Here is a 7,437-nt window from a genome sequence, read left to right on the forward strand (position 1 = left end):
GGGAGCTTTGGGAGTTCAGTGTTGGACCCTCCAGATTTGTTCCCCTGCCAGGGACAGGAGCTGAGAGGTTTATCCACCACCTCCCATCAGTCCTGTGTAGAGAGCCACTCCCTCCCAGGGAGCTGCAGGGACTTGCAGTTGGAATCCATCAAGCTGAGTACATGAGAAGGGTGCTACAATGAAGCCAGAGCTGTACCTACCACCCTGGCAGCTCACCCTATTGCAACAATGGTCCATGGAAGGATACAGAAAATCCTATGTGGCGGCCTTGCAACCCAAACTCATTCCAGTAGATCTCTACTGGGGAGGGTCTCCCAGGTCCCACCAATTCTCCCACAAGGTAACATCTGAAGACCTAAAAAAAATAAAACAGCCTGTTATTTTACCAGCAAAACGGGTTTATTCAGGAACAGCAAAGAATTGCAATTTGGGACATGCAATCTATGGTGAACTACAGGCAAGTCCAGAGAACAAGCAGAGGAATGTTCCTTTATAGGGGAAAAGAGGTTAGTTGGGAGGGGCCATTATAAACACAGTCTATTGGAGGAAACTGGGAGTTCGAAGTGTAGTGCTTTTCATTGGCTGAGTTACAACAGTCTCTTATTGGCTAGGCTGTTGCCAGGCAAAGAGAAATTCCTCCTCCTTCTGGGTAGTAAAATAGTAACCCTCTTCCTGTTGGAGATGCAAAGGTATGTCTCTTTCTGTTGAGTCTCCAATTGACAGCGAGAGTAGAGCTTGAGAGTTCTCCCTTCAGTCCTCCCAACTCCGTCTTAAATGAGGTTTCTGAGTGTCGTCCTCCGGCTGGTCGTCTTCTGAGGTCCCCGGGTCGGCGCGCAGGCTGGGCCGCGATGCCCGAGGTGAGCACTGACGAGCTGGACGAGCGGCAAGAGCAGCTCTTGGCGGAGATGTGCATCCTCATCGACGAGAACGACCGGAGGATCGGGGCGGAGACCAAGAAGAACTGCCATCTGAACGAGAACATCGAGAGAGGATTATTGCATCGAGCTTTTAGTGTTTTCTTATTCAACACTGAAAATAAGCTCCTGCTGCAGCAGAGATCAGACGCTAAAATTACCTTTCCAGGTTGTTTTACGAATACTTGCTGTAGTCATCCCTTAAATAATCCACGAGAGCTTGAAGAAAACAATGCAATTGTAGTAAGGCGAGCAGCACAGAGGCGTTTAAAGGCCGAATTGGGAATTCCCATGGAAGAGGTTCCTCCAGAAGAAATTAATTATCTAACATTATAATTCATTACAAGGCTCAATCTGATGGTATCTGGGGAGAACTTGAAATTGATTACATTTTGTTTGTGAAGAAGAACGTGACCTTGAATCCAGATCCCAATGAGATTAAAAGCTATTGTTACGTATCAAAGGAAGAACTAGAAGAACTTCTGGAAAAGGCAGCCCATGGTGAAATTAAGATAACTCCGTGGTTTCAAATTATTGCTGAGACTTTTCTCTTTAGGTGGTGGGATAACTTAAATCATTTGAATCAGTTTGTTGACCATGAGAAAATACACAGAATGTAGATGTGGAGATGAATGATTACTAAAGTACTAAAGAACTTCTCTACTTAGTAAACTTAAGATGAATTTTTTAAAAACCCGGTTCCCCATTAGAACTCTCACTGGAAATATTGATACTTTACAACCAGAATTTGTGTGGAAAAGAATTCTTGATTTGTGTCATACAACCCATATATGTTAACTGCAATTTGTTAAAAATATTTATGAGATTATTATAAAAAGAGCAAATAAACTTAATTTAACCTATCTAAACACATGGTTATGACAAATTTGAACAAATAAGCGAAGTTCTTCATTTTTTTATATATTGTGATAAACATTTTCAGAAGACTTGTAGAGCATTTTGCTGTTTGCCAGGTGCTTGACATATTTTTAAATTTTTATCATAGTCCAGAAAAATATGCAATGGAAACTATTTGCTTATCTACTTCAAAACAGTTCAAATTAACTTTTCAGATTGAGATTAATATAGAACAGATTCAAGGGAATTAAATGGTATATATCCTGATTTCTGTCATTGTTAATTTTGTGTTTTAATCATTCTGGAAGTATTTTGATACTTAAAGTCAAACATTGTTTTTGGTAATGACATTGGCTAGGTTAAGTCATTTAAATAATCGTTGCTGATTAGCAAAGTCTGTGGTTTTCAGAGTTACTGGGAACAGACAGGCTATTTGTAAAATGGAACTTGGGTCAGTTGGGTCATACTCTACAACAGGGTATTTTAACCTTGGCACTGCTGATGTTTGGGTTGGATAATTGTTTTGGGGGCTCACCCTTTGTGTTGTAGGATTTAGCAGCATCCCCAGGTTCTACATAAAAAATTGCTGTTGGCACCCCTCCCCCCATGGCAGCCCCAGTGACACCAGATGCCAAATGTCTCCTCGAGGACAGCGTCACCCACAGTTGAGAACCACTGTTCTGCTGAGTCAGGCCGTGTTGTAGGGGGAACATTATCAAAAAGAAAGGCTACCGTTCATGTTAAATACATTTGGGTTATGGAATATGTGTGTATTCATATTTAAAGTACACTTTGACTAATGTACTTCTTTAAACTCTTGCCATAGACTTCTCAGATCTGAAATCTTAAGACAGCTTTCTTATCTTTGAATGCTGTGTATTAGTAAGAAATGAAGAAAAAGATAAAAATTTGTTTCTTACAAAGCTAAATGTTTTATAAATTCAATAGAAAAATCCATTTGTTAACCCTGAACAGTTAATTTCAGGCAAGACTGTGTAGCTAATAGTAACTTTATTGAAAACTAAAAACAAAACTAAATTACCACAAAAAAAAAAAAAAAAAATGAGGTTTCTGTTAATTTTCACCCTGCCCAGAACTGTGCTTGCAGATTGTCTTCATTTACTAATGCCAGGGCAGGCTCTAGACCCAAGATGAGCTGATGCAACAAGTCCCTTTCCCTGGCATTCAGATGTCTTCCTGGCTGGCTTGGCCTGGAACAAGTAAGTTCCAACCTGCTCTGACACTATTTCCCACTCCAAAGAACAGGAAAGCTCAGGGTACAAAGACGAGAATGGGACCTCCACATGAGCTTCCAGGATGAGAAATGGACTGGATCCAGTCCATTCCTGAGGCCCAGCTGCAGCCCTGTCCTCGGCTTCCCTGCATCCTAGTTTTAAGCCAACTTCCAGAGCCTTCTATTACTCATGACCAAATATCCTTGCCAATTCACATTTCATGCATATTGCAGCTTGTAGTCAGGTTGGGGCATCTGCCCCCTTGAATGGGTGTGCAGTAGGTCTTTTCCAGAAACCAGGGCAGAACTTCCTCTCCAGGTGATCCCCAAGGGCCTCCATCCTGCCCACCTCACCTTTTGAGCTCCTCTTTGCCTGTGTGCTGCCACCTTCGGGACAGTGGTGGGATGGCAGGGCTGCCAATCGCACAGGTTCTTAAAAGAACCGTGCTCAGGGCCGCTGAGAATGGGCAGCGTTGGGGTAATGGACGTTACATCCCGAGAACTCCTTTAGGGAAGGGACTGTTTTCTTCCCGGTACCAGCATCTGGCACAGGGTGGAAACTTGATATTAAATAAGTGAACGAAGGAATGAATGAGTGAATTGGTATATGAATTGGAGTCAGTAAGGGGCTGGCTGTGGCTGACTTACATATAAAGCAGCCAGAGATCTTGCATTAGATTCTATCCCAGATCCCAAATCCTGTCACATGTGGATGACTGTCCTCCCTCAACCCAGCGTCTGCTCCAAGGGGGTATCAGTGCTGCCCAGTGAGTGAAATGGTGAGGGAGGGGGCAGAAGTGGGAGACTCATTCCTGTGTGCACAAAATTAGGCTAAAGCAATGGGAGTTTGAGGGGGTTAAAAAAAAACACTAGAAGTTATACTCTATCTAAATGAGTGAGTCAGTTCCATGAATCAATTACTCAAGAGATACTGGTTGGCGCCAGGACCTGTTCCAGCCCAGGGTACCCCACCCCTTGGCTTATGATGATATAGGATGCAGGCGTGTGACTGCAATTTATAAATTATCAACAGTCTGTTTTTCCCCTTACTGCCTCTTTAAGTGGGTTAGGAGAAGAAGGTGGGGATCCCAAGGCAAGAATGCCTCAGAGTACACTGTCCTGGTGGGAAAAACCATCAGCAAGGGGTGGGAGGCCCCTCTCCAGGAGCCGATCCCTCCAGGGTGAGTCCCATCCATTCTTGGGTGTTGCTCGACATATCCCACCCCACTCCAAGCCTTGGCTTCTCTGGACATTAAATGGATGTCGTGGAAGCCAGATTCCAACAGGGGCTCAGAATCCCCCACTCCAAATCCCATCTTTGAGTTCCAGGCCCTTTCATGGGATATGCATCCTCTAAATAGCTCTAATCCAGCCTCAAAGCCTAAATTGCAGGATGCAATGCCTTACTTCCCCCATCCTTGGAATTTGGCCTCAGAAACTACCACCAACTCAAACTTCTAAGGAGACATTTATGACCATAAATGAGGTTATGAGGTTATCTAGGGAACATCTACCATTGTACACAGTTTCTCACTGAATACCCCCCGCAACCAAGAGCAGCCCATCCTAAAGGCAGCCACACCTTCGCAGGGAGAGCTATTTCCTTAAATCAAAAGAAATTTGCGGGACTTCCCTGGCTGTCAAATAGTTAAGACTTCACCTTCCAATGCAGGGGGTGCAGGTTTGATCCTTGGTCGGGGGGTTAGGATCCCACATGCCTCGCGGCCAAAAAACCAAATCATAAAACAGAACCAGTATTGTAACAAATTCAATAAAGACTTTAAAAATGGTCCATATCAAAAAATCTTTAAAAAAAGAAAAGAAAAGACAAGAAATTTGCCTCCTTAATATGTCCTCTTACTACCCACCCTGGTTTTCCTGTTTAGGGGTAGCTACACAAAAATGGGCTCAACCCTTCTCCATGCAGCTGCCCCTCCGATACTTGCAGATGGTGCTGGCGCCACACATCGCCCCCACCCAAGTCTCTTCTTTCCAGTCATAAACGTGAGCATAACTGAAGAAAAATATTGGACAATGCCAAGTGCACAGCAGACCAGAGCTCTAGAAGGATTTTTAAAATATTTCTTTTATATTGGGATATAGTTAATTTACAATGCTGTGTTAGTTTCAGGTGTACAGCAAAGTGATTTAGCTATACATATACATATATCTATTCTTTTTCAGATTCCCCTCCCATACAGGTCACTACAGAGTATTGAATAGCATTCCCTGTGCTATACAGTAGGTCCCTGTTGATCATCTATTTTATATATAGTAGTGTGTATATGCCAATCCCAACCTCCTAATTTATCCCTACTCCCACCTTTCCCCTTTGGTAACCATAAGTTTGTTTTCTAAGTCTGTGAGTCTGTTTCTGTTTTGTAAATAACATTTTTTTAGATTCCACATATAAGTGATATCATATATTTGTCTTTGTCTGACTTACTTCACTTAGTATGATGATGTCTAGATCCATCCATGTTGCTGCAAATGACATTATTTCATTCTTTTTTACAGCTGAGTAATATTCCATTGTATATATGTACCACATCTTCTAGAAGGATTTTTTTGAGTGAATCTGTGGTGGGCTGGAGTTGTCATGAGCATCTTGCAGGCGGAGAAATCATCCCAGCTGGCTTTGAAGAAGAGGGACTCTGGCTGAGAGAGAAGAAATGGCATCCCCAGAGATGGGTCCAGCTCAGATAAAGGCACTTCTTCAGTGTACTTATCTTGTGTAGTCACCTTACTCTTCCTTCGTATAAAATAATACATTTCCTGTAAGAACTTTAGAAAATGCAGATGAGCAAAGGAAGGAAAACAAAAATACCTGTAATTCTACTACCACCCAGAGATAATTCCATGAATATTTTCACATATATCCTTCAGACTTTTTCTCTACGTGTGTATGTGTTTTAACGAGCCTGTACCATACATATTTTGTGCCATGCTTCTTAGTTCCCCGACCAGTTCCCTTAGCAGTGAAAGCGCGGGGTCCTGACCACTGCTGGACCTCCAGGGAATTCCCCATGCTTCTTTTCATTTAACAAAATATGGTGACTCTTTACCAGGCCACAAAACAGTTTTCTCCAGGCTTATTTTGAAGGCTGCATTCACCTTGCATTGGATGGACTTACCATTATGCATTTAACCAAACCCCTATTGTCAGACATGGATGCTGTTCTCTTTTACTTTTATTCTTTTTACTATTAGAAATGATATCTGGATGTTCCCAAGTTCTTCAATAATCCAGATGTCAGGGGCTTCCCTGGTGGCGCAGTGGTTAAGAATCCGTCTGCCTATGCAGGGGACACAGGTTCAAGCCCTGGTCCGGGAAGATCCCACGTGCCGTGGAGCAACTAAGCCCGTGTGCCACAACTACCGAGCCTGCGCTCTAGAGCCCACGAGCCACAACTACCGAGCTTGCGTGCACAACTACTGAAGCCCGCGTGCCTAGAGCCCGTGCTCCAAAACAAGAGAAGCCACCGCAATGAGAAGCCCGCGCACTGCAACAAAGAGTAGCCCCCGCTCGCCACAACTAGAGAAAGCCCACGCGCAGCAACGAAGACCCAATGCAGCCTAAATAAATCAATAAATAAAAATAATCCAGGTGTCTTCCTTGTCATTAATAGTCCCACAATCATAGTTCCTCATGACTATGGGGGGCCTAGTTCTTTCATAGGTTCCTTCCTCCAGGTGCTTCTGAGAGTCCCCAAGGAAGACCTCATGTTCCACAGACCCAGACAAGCTGGGTTGCAGCTTGTCCTCTCGGCCAGCCAGCCCAGCTTGCTCCAGCGACTGCACCTCTCCCGATGGGCCCTTCTTGGCATTTTGTAACCTCTCTGGCCCTGATCTCCCCACACCCCTTTGTCCCAAAAGTCATCAAAGGCCCCACATCCATCATAGTCCATTCAGGAACACAGAAACCTATTGAGTCTTTCAAACCAAGAGACTTTCACAAAGGGGAACTGGTTACCCAGGTGATGGAAGAGCTGAGAATCCAATCATGGATGGGAAGCAGCCCAGAGAGTCACCACAGCAGGAAGCTGCTCTGTCCTTTGAGCTAAAGGGGAAAATAGGAGGAGATGTTGTTATCAGAGCCCAGGCCACCTGACAGAGAAATGGTGGCAGCTGCCTGGCTGGAGGCAGCTGCAGCTCCAGAGGAGACACAGCCATTGCAGCGGATGCCACTCAGAGCTGAGGAAGAAGGGGAGAAATACCCTGACTTCTCTCCTCCAGCTCGGCAGCCGTCCTCCAGTGCCTCCCATTGGCTGGACCTAACAGGAAACCATTGACAAAGGAGCCTGGGAAATGTAGTTTCCTGCAATTAATAGGAAAGGACTGGCACAATATCATACCTTAATTCCCCCAAAGCACAGCTCAAATGTGGCTGTGCTGTCAAACAAACTTTGCCAAAGACTCAGAGATGACAGA

The 7,437-nt window shown here is 44.2% G+C and overlaps 1 pseudogene; it reads left to right on the top strand.

Annotated features, from left to right (window-relative positions):
- Window positions 1-788: 788 nt before the first annotated feature.
- Window positions 789-1,554, top strand: LOC133088872 (isopentenyl-diphosphate Delta-isomerase 1-like; annotated as a pseudogene).
- Window positions 1,555-7,437: the final 5,883 nt, after the last annotated feature.

Source organism: Eubalaena glacialis, chromosome 3 (genome assembly GCF_028564815.1).
Source record: "Eubalaena glacialis isolate mEubGla1 chromosome 3, mEubGla1.1.hap2.+ XY, whole genome shotgun sequence".
NCBI classification, from domain to species: Eukaryota; Metazoa; Chordata; class Mammalia; order Artiodactyla; family Balaenidae; genus Eubalaena; species Eubalaena glacialis.